At 30.2% G+C, this 18,155-nt stretch overlaps 1 pseudogene; it reads left to right on the top strand.

The window, feature by feature from the left end:
* Window positions 1–16,178: 16,178 nt before the first annotated feature.
* Window positions 16,179–16,691, top strand: LOC130934781 (uncharacterized; annotated as a pseudogene).
* Window positions 16,692–18,155: the final 1,464 nt, after the last annotated feature.

Here is an 18,155-nt window from a genome sequence, read left to right on the forward strand (position 1 = left end):
GACAGCTAATATCTAATTGTCAGTAAAAGTATTAACGACTATTTTTATTGTCGTTAAATGCAAAACAATGACCGTTAAAAGTAATATTTCTAGTAGTAATTACTAAAAATATTTTACTTTTTTAATTCTCTTGTTTCTTATTATGTTATTATCTTATTAATTAACAACGCTATTAGATAAAACATACATGTTCATTTTCAAATTTTATTAAGATATATATTTTAAAAAAAATACATTACAATATTTAATTATAGTATTATGTTCAAATATATCACATTTAATAACGAAAAATCTATATACATTACTATTTTAAGTATATCTAATAAATACACAATTACATGTTCTTAAACTTTATTTCTTTTTCTCAAAATATAATCTTAACCTTTTTTTTCCGCTATTTTGTCACCATCGTTTGCCTAAATCAATATTTACTCCATCTCTACTATCTTTGTCTTGGTCTCTTCGTCTTCGTTTCATTTTTTTTATTTGATTTGGTTAATTGATGATTGAACTAGAATTGTTGAATTTACCGACTTGGGCTAAGTTGAAAATGTAGTAGTGGTAATTATGTGAATTTAAAGGCAAAATTGACATTTAGATTAGAGAAAGTTTAGGGAGCAAGCAGTTTTTGTAGTTTTTAGCCATCAATCAACTATTAATCATGTTTTTAATGATGTGAAATTGCATTTAATGGTGTAGAATCATTCAATTTTTTTTTTATTGTTAAATGCTAGTTGGAATTTAATAAAAGTGCTGGTCCTAACAATCTTTTTTAGATTAAATTGTAATATGTTGCACATCATCACCAAACATACAAAAGATTTGAGTATACTTTCATCAATTTTTAAAATTAAAAAAAATGACTCATGCATATATTTTTAGAAACTAATTCGACTTTATATAAATAATAAATTTATGATATGTTAAGTGATACTAAGTATATCAGTTGTTATTGACATGATATATAAACTAATCATTTTGTGGCACGTAATATTAACATATTATAACATCATGTTGCATGTCATTTAATATAATATATCATTATCTAACTATCAGAACAATCAATTTAACTTACAATAGTATCTTTCACAAACAAATTTAAACATTAACTCCAAAATTGACATTTGGATTAAATTGCAATACCTTGTATATCATTACCAAACACCCAGAAAATTTGTGTATTTTTATATCTATACCTTTTGTGTACCTATATTTGTGTTTTAAAGACTAACCAAAACAGAGTCTTACTTAATATTGTAAAGGATTAATTATTCTGTTGGTCCTATAATTTTGCGAAATTTTTAATTAGGTCTCTATATTTTTTTTCTTTTAATTGGGTCCCTGCACCAAATTATTCTTTTCAATTAGATTGTTTTTTGTAGTAATTGGCTTAATTGTACAGGACCCAACTAAAAAAAAATTGGTATAAGAACTCAAATAAAAGAGAAAAAAGTGTAGGGACTCAATTAAAAAAAACTTTTTGCAAGGACTCAATTAAAAAGAAAAAAAGTATAAAGACCTAATTAAAAATTTTACGAAATTATAGGGACCAACAGAGTAATTATATCTATTGTAAATTTACTTAGAACAAAGTACTGTAAATGTCTCTCTTTTTGTAATTTTTTTTGGTAAAATATATTGTTAGTCCTTAAATTTATTAAAAATTTTAAAAATACTCATAAAATTTATTTTGTTTCAATTTTATTTTAAAAGTTTTTAATTTGCATCATATATACCCTTAAAAAATATTTTTTTAAGAAATTTATTATCAATTCAGTAACAACTTCACAAAAATAATCTTTAACACAAGCAACTAACTCCTAATTATCAAGTATTATTACTAATTTAGTCATAAATTTTTTAAAAATTTAGCTGTCAAGAATATATTTAATAGAAATTAAAAAATTATAAAAAAAATTAAAATTAAATAAAATTTAAAAATATTTTTAAAAATTTTGATCAATTTTAAAAATAAAAAATACAATTTTCTTTATTCCTGGGTTTGATCCACGATTTCAGTCTTTTTAGAAAATGAAAATATAGTCCAGTCCATGGCACTTATGAGCACCTCAGTGGTCTATCTCCTAAAAAGAAGAAAAACCTCAATGGTCTTTACTAAATGATTAAAAGTTGATGCAGCATCCATAATGTTTTTTTTTAACCATAAATAAGTATTTATGGGCCACAACTCACAGTTTTTGTAGTTGGGTAAGTCCTTTTCTTTTCGTTAAGGGTTAGCCCTTTATTTTGTGTTAGCCCAAATTTGTCAAGCTAAAGTAATACAAAGCCCCAATACCATAAAAGAACAAAAGTATAAAGCCCAAAATCAAATCCTCTTCATATTCCAGCATTTATCTTGACCAAAAAAATAAAGTTCTTTCATTTATTGCACCAAAAGGATAGCTATCAGTGTTAATCTTCAATTATTACATCTTATGCCAAAGCAACTATAGGTGCATGCATTGCATTGGATTAAGTTATAAGAAATTGAGAATTTGTACCCCTAAGGCATTTTTGGGTGTTTATACTTTATACCCAAAAAATGGTAAAAAATTCTAAAGAAAAGGACATGGTGTATTAGTGTATATAGAAGATAATTATTAGAAACAATTAATTGCCAAAATAGACTCGAAAGAAAGAAATAACAAATAAAGCCCTCAAAATGTACAGAACATTTGCTATAATGGTCTAATTCATGAGTAATTCAAAGCAATTGTTCAATAAAAATTTACTTATGCTTAAACTATTTTAGCAAACATTTTATATTTTTTGGAAATTTATGTGTCATTTCTTTTTTTTATAAATCTTTTGTCTACTTTTTATTAGGGTTTTTTTCATGGTTAAACCTATTAGAATATCTTAATTAGTTGTGACAATATACACAATAGTATAAAAATTTTGTTTAGACAATAATAATGAAGTGCTGTAAAATTTTTGTTTTATTTTATTAATAAGTGCCCACATTTCTAAAGTGTATTATTTTCATAAAAAAATCAATTATTAAAAATTTTTAAATTATCAATGCATAATTATGAAAAAGAAGGGGATACTATGCATTCAAAACTCTACTATTTCTACTGAAATGAAACAGTATAAGGCAAAGTACTTTGGCTCTTATTGACTGTGCGTGTGACTGTGTGATGGGTGCAAAATAAGTTCAAGAGAGGCTACATGCATTGATAAGTCTTTCTCTTTTGCTGTAACATATTTAATTATATTACAAGAAATGCAAAAAAGAGACTAGTGTATATCATCTGGATTTATATTTTCATTTTTCAATCATATTTCTTGTCTTTTCTTTTGATTTATATATACTTCTTCTTCTTCTTTTTTTCTTTTCAATCATACTACCATCCTTACTTCGGCATGAATTTAATTATCTAAATACTATTTTATAGTGAGAAAAAAATCTTACATATATTTTTCTAATTTTATGTTTTTTTTTGGTATAATTCTCAAATTGAAATTATTTACATATATAGCACTATTGTGTATTTATTTACACGAACTATTGATCCCTCAATCAATTTTTTTTTGTTTCTATAAAAAAAAGAGATTTTCTATTAGAAGATAAATAAATAAATAAGTGTAATCACAAAAGGTGGTTTCTACTTTCTATAATGCACTATATATATACTAGTTAAAAAAGGTTACATGAGTAGTAAAAAAAATGTTACATATTTATACTAGTTAAATATTTAACAAAAAAATTTGAAACATTTTTAAAAAAAATGGTATTAAATATGTCAAAAATAAAAATATCAAAGTTAGGGTACAAGTCAAATATAATCATTCGAACTTCATACTATTAGTCAATAAATTATTGTATATAAAATATGAGATTTATTTAAACTTTTGATACTTGTTTAAGAGAGGATATCGTTGTTTATTATATAGGAAGAATTTTAAGTGTACTGAAAATACTAATATTTCTATTATTTTAATTATTAATTGAAATTATAAAATATATATAATATATTAATTGAAATGAACCGTTAAAATAATTGAAATACTGATATTCTCGTTACATTGGAAACTTTTCCTATTATATATAGGCCTCCATTTTCCGTTTTCATTCTCCATTGTCCAATATGATGTTGCATGAAGTTTGAAGTGTGTCAGCATAAGCCAAGCTGGGTGCAAAAGCAACATGGCACTGAGATCATAGGGCCCATAAAAGAATACAAAAGAGGTCCCTGATCATAATTTCATACATTAGCAATGTCCTTATGTATAAAATACACATACACCTACGTGATATCAACAATATGTGGGGGACCCTTTTCTTATTCCTATATGTCATCAACACCTCATCACTGCCCACAATATTTAAGGAATAAATAACAATGTCTTTAATTAATACGTAGCTAATTACGTATGTATAGTGCCTCATGTATGTGTAGGTCTGTACGTACACTCACAAGTACATTCGGCTCTACGAATAGGAAATAGGAGCGCTCCGTCTATTTTTTGAGTTTTATTTTTATACATAAATTACTAAAATAATACCTAAAAATAAAAGTTAAAAAAATGATTTAAAAAATACAAATAATAATTAAATCTAAATGGTTTTAAAGTAATTAATAATATAAATTTTTGGGTATTATTTTTTAGTATTTATTTAAAATTTTATAAAAACAAAAATAAAAGATATTTTTCAAGTTACAAGTTATTTTATAAACACAAAAATTCAATTATTGAATTATTCGTATAATATCTGTTTATATATTCTATTTCATAATTTTTTATAAAAAAATTTATTACTAGAATAATTATTGAATTATTACTGTTTTTTATTAATATTATAATATTTTAGTATAATATAATGATATGTAATAAAAAATTGTAAATAATAATTTTAAATAAGACAAAAAATTAAAAAAATAAACAGAAATCGTGAATCATAATTTTAAATAGAATAAAAGAAAGAAATTATGAGTCACGAATTTAATTTTTTAATTTAAAAAAATTATAATTTATAAAATTGTGAATAATAATTTTTTTATTATATAAATTGTGAATATCAATTTATGTTATATATCATACTTATAAAATATATCTATTTTAATTCATATTAATGTATTACACAACTGTATAAAAAATAATTAGGGGATGAAATATGAAGAGGTGAAGTTTTAAAATAAGAGAAGTAGAAGGTGTTGTTTAATTGTTATGGATTTATATCACATCACATGGTAGGTATAGTTTGTATTTTATTTTAATGGAATATATTAAATATGGTAGTGTCCTCACAGCATCAGATTCTGATCTGAGTATGATGAGTACATATGCATGCCATGCCATGCCAATATATACTTTGCATAGATACGCCCCCCTGCTCTCCTCCCTCTTTACTTTCACGCGCGTGAACTGCGCGTCTCCTTCTACTTCTCTCATTTCTTTTTTTTTTTTTTTTGTTGCTTATAAAACTTCTACTGCCATTTTGACCTAACATAAGTAATTCGCATTCAATTATACTACAGGTAAATGCTAAACTAATAAAAAACAGACAATTACTCTCACGAAAACATCTTCTCATGATGATATTAAAAGTATAACATTTATTTTGTAACACTTTAAATAAAAGTAACACTTTTATTTTAAATAAAATTAAATCCTATAATCTATCATCCAATAATCAAAATAATATATCTTCACATAATGACAATCATTAAATTTTTATTGGAGTAGCCACCTAAAAAATATATAAAAAAGTATAAGAAATTAATGAAATATTTATACAATGTGTACAATAGAGGTTTATAGAGTATTAGAGATATAATCATTTGTGTTACTTTTTTTTATCAGCTGAAGTTTTTAAAATGAGTGGTATCATGACATGGTATTAGAGCGCTAGATCCGAATTCTATTTTTGTGCGAATTCAACTTTTGTGCAGCAGACCTAATATAATGTGTCAACAAAAGTTATTGGAAAAGTCTAGAGAAGCCACTAACTTTTGTATTTTTTGGCCAACACTTAATTATCAAAAGAAAAGTGAGTGATTTCTTACAATTGGATCTAATTTCATACCATTAAAAAAATTATTGATGACCAATTAATAGTTACAAAATACTAAAATTACTGGCCCTAACATTGCTCAAAGTTATTTTCAATGGAAGAATATTCAAAATTTTTTATAGCTAGTTAACATGAGTAAGAAAACACAAAGGATTACTTATAGAAGTCAAGCTTATGCGGAAACACTATAGCAAATACAACATAAAAAAGAAAATACAAATAACAAAACATTTGTTATAGTTTAGTAACTAATAAATAAAATAACAGGAATATTCATTTATTTAAATGAAACAACTAGCACGTTATATATAATTTAACTTTAAACTACTTAATTATGATTTAAATACTAATTTTTTGTTTTATTTTCTATAAAATTTAAAATATTTCTCAATTTTGATTTTATGAAACTTGTTTATTTTAGTCTTTATCATTAGTTTATTTTATTAAATACTAACTTGATAAATTAAATACTTACGTAATAAATTAAAATACTGATGAAACAACATATATATCATATCAGTATTTAAATTACTAGGTTATTATTGAACGAAGCGAATGACAAAGATTAAAATTAAAATTTTTAAATATATTGTATAAAAGAATTTAAATGTAATTTAAAAAATCATTATTTCAATAATTTTAATTGTTAATTTTAATTAATATATTATATATATTTTTTATGATTAAAATTAATAATTAAAATTATTAAAACATTAATACTTTAAGGACACTTGAAATTGTTCGGTTCGAAATAGGCATTAATTATTGAGTGATAATATAATTAATTGATTTAAAAAAATATGAGGAGTGGAAAAGAAATGAAAGAAAGGGGTGGAGAATTGGTAATGGGGTGAAAAAGTGGAGGGAGGATGTGACATCATTGAAGCATGCAAAGAGTTATGAAATGAATCTATCAGAGGAAGAATAGGCATATGGCATATGTGTACATAGAGAGGTTGAACCTATTTTGTCTCCTTACTTACCAATAATACTATTGCTGAACATTATTAATTAATTATTTGAAGTTAATGAAAATTGCAATGTGCCCCCTGGCATTGCTTAGAATGGGTCAGTACTGATGAGTCAGTATCCTCAGTTGTGCATGACGTAGTTAGTGGAGATACAAACACTCTGAAAAGCGTGCTTGGAAGCGTGTCATAGTGCTTCTGGAATTCAATGCCCAATATATCATTTTTGGATATATAATCTCTTAACTCTTAGCTTGGATTTTTCTTCATGTGTGTGGAGGAAGATAGTAATAGTATTGTTTTATATGGCGGCACAAGTAGAGTATAAACACATTCTCCTATGCTATAAACAATACATTAATAACGTAATCAAAACAGAGCAATAATGTATTAGAAAAAAAAAATGAATGTGGATGGAGTACGTAGAGGAATAGGAATATAGGAACAGGAGTGTGAATCGTGATGGGGTGAGAGCTGTCAATCGAGGGACCTGAGGGAGGGTGTCCGTACAAAACGTTCATGTGTTCAGACACTTCACACCCCCATCATTGTCTCAATTATCATCCTCACCCCTCAACACACACTCATCTATATCTATTTATACTACTATTTACTATATAATTACAATACTAAAAAGGTTTGCTGAATCTTTTTTTATTTTTGATATATTCTTCATCTAATATAATTTGTAAAAATAAAAATTATTTTTCTTATTAATGAATAGTATATGGTCTCATGAATTATAGGTTTTTTTTATCAAAAACTAAAATAAAATATAAATAAATATATAATTAATACTCTCATTTTACTCATTTTTTGACAAATAAAAAAGAGAGAATAGTAATTGATTTGTTTATTTTTTTTATGTTAATTACAAAATTATTATTCATATATAATATATAGAATTTTGATCTTAGTTTTCATAATTTTTTGTTTTAATTTAATGAAATTTAAAAATATTTTTTTAAAATTCTTTTTGTTAATTTATATTGTTAACTATGAATTAATAAGCTAAATAATTGTTTTAGGTCAAAACTTTTTTTCAAAGGAAATATTGAGCCAGCAGAGGGTGTAATCTCCAAAAGTGGCCGAATGTGTTTATGCTGTTGTGGGACACAATTTACAAAACGTCAATGATAAATTGTATTTAATATAGAAATAAAAAAAATATTTTATTTAGTTGAATATTGATATTTAAAATGTATTACAGTATTATAGATATATAAAAAATATTGATATACGTATCCAACACATATTTTATATATTGATCAGAATGTTAACACGTATCTAACACATATTTTATGTGTTACAACGCATATTAATATTTTTTTTATATAAAAAAATTAGTCTATATATTTTAAAAAAATAAAAATAAAATAATAAGATGAGAGAAGTTGGTGGATGTGATGCAGGCGTCACTCCCAAGCTAACGTACAAAACCTGGTCCAATATATGTATCCCTCGCTCGGTTCTTCATTGATGATGAAAGCTAGCTAGCATGATATATACATAGATATAGACCCATTATTCTACACTAATTCTACGTAGTAACTTAACGGAACACTGTCTTTTTCTATTATCAGACGTGATGCAAAATATTTGTAGCTATTCAAACGTACTACCTCTCTTGTAATTACTTCTATTTTATTTTATTGAATTTGTTGCTAACAGTATTTTTACGCATCTAAATATTTTTATTAATTAAATTAATTAAATTAATTTAAATTCAATAAAAATTATTTACATAACGTGCATATAAATTATATATTTTTTAATATTTTTTTATATATTTTTTCATAATCATCATTTTTTTTATTATTATTATTATTATTATTATTATAATAGCAGAAATTGAGAGTAAGAATTATGAGAAATGCAATTAGCGTGTGTATCATTTGAATAGTTAATTAAGTTCAGGAATTTTTTTTTAATTCTTTTTCAAGTTTTCTGTGTTTCACTCTCCATTTTCTCTTTTTTCTTTTTTATAGTTTGGTACCTTTCATGGTATCAAAGTTATTGATTCTGATCCATCATAGCTAAAGCTCTAAACTTCACATCGTCACCGATCTATATGAAGCTCGATGAAAATAATTTTCTGCAGTGAAAAGATTAAGCAGAATTCACAATAAAAGGTCACAATCTCTTGAGCCACATCACAGGAGAAGACATATATATCAAAGAGGTTTGATGCTTCAGGTAAAACCGATCCTAAATTCTTCATATGAAAACGGCAAAATGCATTACTCAAGTCATGGCTATTGAAATCAATGTTAAAATCTTTCACCACTAGAATAGTAGCATGTCTATACACGTACAAGATCTGAAAAAGATTAGAATGAAGATCATTTTACATTTCAGATCCAAGCCAAAATCATGCAATTAAAATACAAGTTAAGCAGCATTCGAATTGGAAGCTCTGTGAATGAGTATGTCCTGGCACTAAAGGACACAATCGATGCATTAGCCTTAGTAAGTAAACCAATAACGAAAAGTGGTAATGTTAGGGCAATTCTAAATGAATTGACAGAGGAGTATATACCTGCTATTATATCTGTGGTTGTTAGATCAACTAGCATCTTAATAGGAGAGTTAGAAGTACTACTCCTACCTCACGAAAGTATGCTCAAGCATTTTAGAAGGTCAGAGCCTCCTATACTTGCCAATTTTGCTCAACATTAAAACGACTAGAATACGAGAGGAGGTTTTCGAGGAGGAACTTAGGGTGGCTACAGAGGAGGAAGATCTGGAAGATTTGGAGGAAGTAATGGCAAATTTAGCGATTTTGATGCACGATTTAGAGGAAACGATGGAAGATTTGGAAAAAATAGTAAACGATTTGGTGGCTTTGGTGCACAATTTGATGGACAATCTGTAGGAGACGATGCAAGGTTTGGTAGTTCAAACCAATGTTCTGAAAATCGGACCGGACCGGCCGATTCAACCGGATTAACTGGAAATCGGTCACCTAGCCGGTCCGGTCCACCAACAGAACCGTCTTGCAAAAAATCAGTTGAAAAATTGGTCGAACCGGTGGTTAATCGGCGAACTAGGAGAACTGGGCCGATTTCTGCAGGTACCGATTTTCTCTCCTGATAATGAAACGGTGCCGTTTTGCTTTTTAAAAAAAAAAAAAAGAATGCGTGATGAAGGAAACGAGCTAGCCACTTTAGCATACCCTAATCCAGTAATCCCTAATCTGCTAATCCAGGAAGCCTGCCCCCAAGCCTAGCCTCCACCACCGCCTTGTGCCTCTATTGTCGTCGCGCCATCCGTCGCACCGACCCCGGTTCGCTCTCAGACTCACCAGTCGCAGGCACGTTGTTTTTTCCTCGAGCGTCCGTTGTCTTCCTCTTCCCCTGGAGCTGCTGCATGCCTGCATACGAAGGAGGAAGAACAACCGACCTGAATCGAAGCCAGCGCCGGAGCTAGGGCCACTCACCGTCGCGGGTCACTAATCGTCGGGGGTCACTTACCGTCGCGGGTAAGTTCTGGGTCTCTAGCATTGTTTTCCACTTTTCATTTTTTTCTTGCCTTCTGTTCTTCAGACTTTAGTTCAGTTCTTCTGTTCTTCTTTTTTTTTTAATTTTGTAATTTTGTTTTTTATATGATTAATCAAATGTTGAATAAATTTGTTGTATGTTAAATTTGTTGTATGTTGAATTTGTATGTTCAATTCTGCAATGTTCAATTTTTTCATTTTTTCAATTATGCTCTGTTGAATGCCTGAATGCCATATGAATTGTATGAACTATGAACTATGAATTGATATTTAGTCTGGATTCTTGGTTGGTGGCATTCTGAATTTAGATGGAACAGTCACAAAATGATCAATCATAACAACATAATGCTGAACAAGAATCTCAGACAGCTTCCTCTCGAGGAAAATCTCAGACAACATAATGCTATGCCTTCGTACCTAATGGTGAGTGACATAGCAAACTTTGTTTCCTTCCATAAAGATACATGTCATTAACATTGATTTCTTATTGAGTTTTCTTTCTATTTTATTAGATGGTGGAGACATGGAAGTTGAAGTGGATATGCCTTATGTTGTAATTGAATCCTCAAATACTTCTTTTGGTGGTATTTCTGAAGATGCTGGCTTTGGATTAACTGTTTATGATGGAGACATCGGAACACTTAATGATGATTATGACTTCTGATGAGTAGTGTCTTTGTTTAGTTGAAGTATTGTTTGTTGAATATTGTCTCTTTTGATTGCAAAATATTGTGTTTGTCATTTGTCATTTATGTGCGTTTTGAATATTGTCATTTGAAGTTGTTTATGACCTTTTAATGATAAATTATGTATTGTTCATTTTGTGAAATTGTTAAATTTTGAATCTTATTAGTTTAAAAATTATTGAATTTAACTTTTTAAAATTATGTATTCAATTTTTTATAATTTTTTAATAAAACCGGTTCAACCACGGTTCAACTATGGTTGAACCATTGAACCAGTCACTTGATCAGTTCGATGACTGGTCCGGTTCTCGCAACCTTGGTTCAAACACACGATCTAGTAGAAATGGTGGCAGATTTGGTGATTTTGGCAATATGCCAAGATCACTTGTCAAGTGTGCGAAAAATTAGGACACAATGCAATTTGTTGCTGGTTCAGGTATGATGAAAGTTATGATGAACAAAGATAAGCTCACAATAGCTCTGGTTCTAATTTCAGGTCACAACAAGAACAAACTCAGCCTCAAACTTCACAAGCAAAACAAGCTAGCATGGACAACATAATAGCTACTTCGGCAATAGTGCATGATCAGAACTGGTATCCAGATTTTGAAGCAAGCAACATAATAGCCCGAAGAGATTTTTTATTGCAACAGTTGTTACATGAACCTGAGATTACAAAGAATTTGCTTTGTGCGCACAAATTCTGCTGTGATAATAGAGTGTATTTTGAGTTTCATGTTGATAAGCATTGTGTAAATTCTCAGGACACTAGTGAGTAGTGCTTCATGGACGAGTAGCAAATGGCATGTATAGATTTGACAACTTTGTACCATCAATAAAGGCTGCCTATCACACTACTGTGATTATTAGGGATATATTTTTGCTTTGGCATGCACGATTAGGCCATGCAGCTCGTGCAGTTGTTGCTTCTGTAATGAAATCCTATAATATTGTGGTTGGTGAGAAAAATATATATGCACAACTTATTGTATAGGGAAGTCTCATCAATTACCTTTTCCTGTATCCACCACTGTGTACACTGCTCCCTTAGAACTTGTGTTTTTGGATATATGGGGGCCAGTTCTGATTTCTGATTTGAACGGTAACTATTACTTTGTGACATTCATAGATGCATATTCGGGCTTTACATGGTTGTATTGGATTAAACACAAATCTCAGCTCAAATAAGTTTTTCAAAAATTTTAAGTTATGATTGAGTTGTAACTTAATGCCAAACTTAAAACACTTAAATATGATAATGCTGCTAAATATCTCAGTTTGTTTAAAGATTTAAAGGCCAAATGTGTCATTTACAGGTGTTCTTGCCTATATGTACATCAATAAAATGGTTGTGCAAAAAAAAAAAAATAGACATATAGTTGAGATGGGTCTGACATTATTGGCTGCAGTTGGAATGTTAATGAAATACTAGGGTGAAGCCTTTACAACTGTTCAACTTATCAATACTTTGCCAACACTTGTGCTTAACAATATCTCTCTAACTGAAAAGCTACTTGGAAAGAAACCTAATTATGATAGCCTCAAGATTTCAGGATGCTTATGCTTTCCACATGAGACCATATAATAGACACAAGCTTCATTTCAGATTAGCTCCCTATGTATTTCTTGGGCATGGCACCGCTCACAAGGGCTATAAATTCTTAACCAAGCAAGGCAAGGTGATCATCACAAGGAATGTCATCTTCAATGAAAATCAGCTTCCCTTTAAGGATGATACCTTTCTTGGCAATAATATATCTACTGTCGCACCTGCTGCCACAAGCCAGATGCTCATAATGCCTTCTATTCCCATCATTCCACCACAACGCCATGCTCCAGTTACCATGTCATCACCTTTAAGTACTTCCAACTTCAATCAGCAACTTCACACACATTTCTCTAATCCAATTCCCGCTATTTCACCCATCCCTATCCCTATCCCTATCTCAGACTTTGAATTCGTGCATCCCATTTCTGAACCATAATCACAACCATTTAACACTCATCATATGGTTACGAGGAGTAAATTTGGCATATTCAAGCTAAAATGCTTCAATTCAATAGTTGAACCCCGGACTATTAAAGAAGCCCTTTTACAACCAAAATAGAAAGCAGCGATGGATGCAGAATTTGATGCCCTCCTAAGAAATCACACTTGGAAGTTAGTCTCGCTACCACCAGGCAGGGAAGCAACATGTGGATTTTTTGAACAAAGTATAATTCATATGGCTCACTTCAGAAGTACAAAATGCATTTAGTAGCTTAAGGGTTCTCCCAGCGACCTGGTTTTAACTTCATCGAGACCTATAATTCGGTTGTTAAACCAACCTCAATTCATGTTGTGTTGTCTTTGGCATTAACGAACTCTTGGTGCATTAAACAATTAGATGTTAACAACGCCTTTTTGCATAGTGATCTTCACCAGAAAGCATACATGATGCAACCACCAGGGTACTCAGTTGGAGATTCAAACATAGTGTGTAAACTAATGAAGGACTTGTATAGTCTAAAACAAGCTCCTAGAACTTGGTATAGCAAATTTTTTACAACTCTTCTACTCTTAGGCTTTCCTTGCACTAAGTCCGATGTGTCTATCTTCAGTAAGTGTTGCAATAGTTCAGTCCTCTTTGTGTTGGTCTACATTGATGATATCATTATCACTGGTAACTTGGAAAGGAGATCAGTGATGTAATCCAGCAGTTGAAAGTGAAATTTGCACTTAAGGACAAGGGTAATCTTCATTACTTCTTGGGAATTCAGGTAGAAAAGGCTGTAGATGGAGGTCTGTTCCTTAGTCAAGCAAAGTATGTTCATGACATTCTGATAAAGGAAGGAATGTAGGACTGCAGTGCGTGTAAGACTCCTCTTCTGTCTTCGGCAAAATTCACAGCGTGTGGTGGTAGTTCTTTTGCAGATCCTAAATTGTATCACTTTATGGTTGGTAGTCTCCAATACTTGACCATCACAAGGCCTGAGATCTCTTAATGTGTAAGCAAAGTCTCATAGTTCATGCAACCTCCCTTGACCACACATTGGCAGCTAGTGAAGCAAATTTTACGGTACATTAGTGGAATGTCTGGCTATGGGTTGCATCTGCGCAAGAGCAATTCAATCAATGTCAAGACTTCTAGTGATATGATGAGGGAGGTGATCCTGATGATAGAAAGTCTATTGGTAGTTTTTGTGTAGTTTTAGGCCAAAATTTGGTATCTTGGTTCTCCAAAAAAACAAAGTGTTGTTGCTAAATCCAACAGTAAGGTTGAGTATAGGGCCATAGCTGATCTTATTGCTGAGCTAATTTGGGTCAAAAATCTATTGTGCGAGCTGAAGTTTAAAATTCCAGAGTCTCCCTTAATTTATTGTGATAATCTTAGTGCGGTTTTGCTAGCTGCCAATCCCATTCTTCATTTAAAGTCGAAACACTTAGAAACTTACTTACATTTTTGTAAGGGACTATGTTGACAAAGGAGTTGTTTGGGTCAGTCATGTACATGACTATGTACAGATAGCTGATGCCTTGACCAAAGTTCTTTCTTTTGCAACGTTTCTTTATTTCATAATTGTTCTTACAGTCAAAGATGGCAAGGATGTGTGCAGTGCTGCCAGCAATGGAGAAGGAGTACTTAGCAAGGAGAATAAAACAGCTGGGTGCATAATAGAGATATTAAAAGATTCAGAAGTAGGGTGCATGATAGCACAAGTTGAGAGTAAAAGTTGTGAGAAAATTTAGTTACAAGCAAGTTAGTGTAGTTCAAATTTATAGAATTAGTTATGGGTTGTTAGAGTTGGTTATGACTGCTGCCACTCCAATTCTCTATAAATATCAGGATAGTAATCTAATTGCAATTAGCGTGTGTATCATTTGAATAGTTAATCAAGTTTAGAAAACTCTTTCCTTTTCAGTTCTCTCTCAAGTTTTCTATGTCTCACTCTCCACTTTTTCTTTTTCCTTCTTCAAATGTCTGGTACCTTTCATCTTCTCTTCTAAGTAGTAATTGTAACTTTTTTTTATTTATTTTTTCGGGTTTTTTTTTTAAAAAGATGAAACAAAAAAATTATGAGAAAGTAAAATAAGAAAAAAAAGATGAAGATAATGATGATGATAAAAAAGAAGAAGAAGAAGAAGAAGAAAAGGCGGATGGAGAGTTTTGAATTATGTAAAATTTATCAGAAAAATAACATTGAAACTTTTTAACTATGACACAAGAAATCTAACATCGAAATTTCTTTATCGTAACATAAATTCTTGTTACAAGGGTAAAACAAGAATTATGAGAATGTAAAAGAAGAAGAGTTTTGAATTGTGTAAAATTTATGAGAAAATAGTATCAAAATTTTTTAACTGTTATATAAGAAGTTTTTAATTTTGACACTGAAATTTTAAATTGTACATAATTTATCAGAAAAATAATACCAAAATTTTTTAACCGTGACATAATTTTTTTTAATTTTAATACTAAACTTTCTTAATTGGAATACAAAAATTTTTTAACTGTATTATTTTTAATTAAATGATATATTTTTTTTATCATTAAACTAGTTGAATGATATTAAATTTATAGAGATAAATACCAAATCAGTACCCGAAAGATTTTAGTGCTGACAAAATGGTACCTAACTTTCGTTATTGACAAAATAGTCGCTAAAAGATTTTAAAATTTGACAAGCGTGTCTCCGAGCTCACCGGAGCAAATCTCTGGCAAGCACATTACTGACATAACCACTGTATTTTGATGACCTGACAAATCACCCCCCAAACCCTAATCCCCCCTCCCATCGTAGCCCTCTTTCCTCTCCCTCCCCATTGCAGCCCCCAACGCACACTCTCCCGTTCTCTTTCCCTCCCCATTGCAGCCCCCTTCCTTCTCCCTCCCTTTCATATCATCTCATCTCATCTCATTTCTACAACGAAGAAGAACAAAAATCTGATACCTCAAAATTCCATCCCTTCAAAGCAATCACAAACCAAAACGAGAATCTGAGAAAAAGAAGAAGAAGAAGGAATAATGGATCTAGCATCAGAGGAGTTGCAATTCCTAAACATCCCAGAAATCTTGAGAGAATCAATCTCAATTCCAAAGAGATCACCAAAGACGTTCTACCTCATAACCCTAACCCTAATTTTTCCTCTCTCATTCACAATCCTCGCACACTCACTCTTCACACACCCACTCCTTGCTCAGTTTCAGAACCTTTATTAGGACTCTTCCCAAGCTAACCATGAATAGACTCTTCTCCTCACAATCCAGTTTTGTTACCTTCTCTTCCTCTTCGCCTTCTCTCTCCTCTCCACCACCGCCCTCGTCTTCACTGTCACTTCCCTCTACACCAACAAAGCTGTTTTCTTTTCCTCCACCGCCTTTGCAATCCCCAAAATTTTCAAGTGTTTGTTCATCACTTATATCTAGGTCACGCTTTTGATGTTCATCTATAACTTTGTCTTTGTGATTTTCTTGGTTTTGCTTATTATAGCAATTGATATCCTTCTCTTCCTCTGCTGTTTTTTGTTGTTATTGTAGGTGTGCTGGTCATTATGAATTTGGTGGGATTGTGAATTCGTTCATCTACTATGTTGGTGCAGAGTGTATGTACCCCTCAAGCGCAGCATTCAAATAGAGAATCTGGATGTATGATCAAAGAGAAAGAAATTTGGGGGGGGGGGGTTTGTAATTGAATTTTTTCTTTTTCTTCTTTTTTTTAATGTAATTGATGGAATAGTGTAATACATTTCGAAAGAAACATAAATGGTATTGGTAGATTGTAATTTGAATTGTGATATTATGTTCTGTTGTGCGTGCTTCTATCTGTGCCTTTATATGTGTTTTACTCAAATTTTTGTTCCATTGTTAACAACAAATAAATCAACAATTTTCGAGTTTTGTTTCACAATCTTAATTCAAGGAGCAGAAACGACTCCTTTTGTGGGTGTCTCAAAGTCTCAATTGTAGTTTCGAAAGTAAAATTAAAGATAAAAAGAAAAACATACAAGGTGCCGGAGGCAAAGTAAAATGCAGAAATTAAAACAAACAGGAAATTAAAAAGAAGATGAAAGAAGAAACATGAACGTAAAAGAGAAAAAGACGTAAAAGTAAAGGAATTTTATTAATAAAAACTGGGAAAAAGCAAAGTACAAGTGTTTGAGTTCAGAGGAATTACTTAGGATTCCCAATTTTACTCTGTGATGCCAAGGGGCTGAGAGCGTTTTGGGTTTCTAAGTGTTTTCCAAGAAGAACTGAACTGATTACAACGTATTCCTAAAACTCTATTTATAGACCAGCCTAATCTCAATGGGCAGTTACTCTTTGTACACCACTTGCATGGAATTTGAATTTCATGTAGCTGTTTTCCGCACTTCTTGCTTGATGTAAATTTCAAAATTCAAATAAATAACTAACTATCAAATGATCTAATTTAATCTAAAATAGATATAAATATTATATATAGGAATATTACCAGACAACTAATTATTTATTATTATAAATTTTCTATATAAAAATAATATTTTGTCTAACACTAAGTGATAATAATTTTTTGCCTAACAAGATGCCCCCAAGATTTCTCACTTGAAGATATGCAATGATTGAAAGTGAGAAAACTTAGTTGTTTATTGACATTTTTCTTATTTTTGATATTGAAAGTCAATTGACATTTTAGACACATCCGCTTGACACATTAAATGCCTACTAGTAATAGACTTAACAGAATTTCTAAGTCTATAAAATTTTTACATTAATACTTGAACTGTCAACGGAGTCTATTCTTTTGTATGAAATTTTTAAGTGTGTCAAATGATATCTGTTCTAATTTTGGCACATTAAATGTGTATCAATTGACATTTGCTTTGACCTTTAATATTTCAATTAAGAGTTTTTTAACACACACTTTCATTGTTTTAATTGACACAATTTTCCTAACTTCAGAAATAACATAATCTTAACTTCGTGAAGTCGTTTCTTTCATATGTTAAATTCTAGATGTCAATT

The sequence above is a fragment of the Arachis stenosperma genome, chromosome 6, assembly GCF_014773155.1.
Source record: "Arachis stenosperma cultivar V10309 chromosome 6, arast.V10309.gnm1.PFL2, whole genome shotgun sequence".
Lineage (NCBI taxonomy): Eukaryota > Viridiplantae > Streptophyta > Magnoliopsida > Fabales > Fabaceae > Arachis > Arachis stenosperma.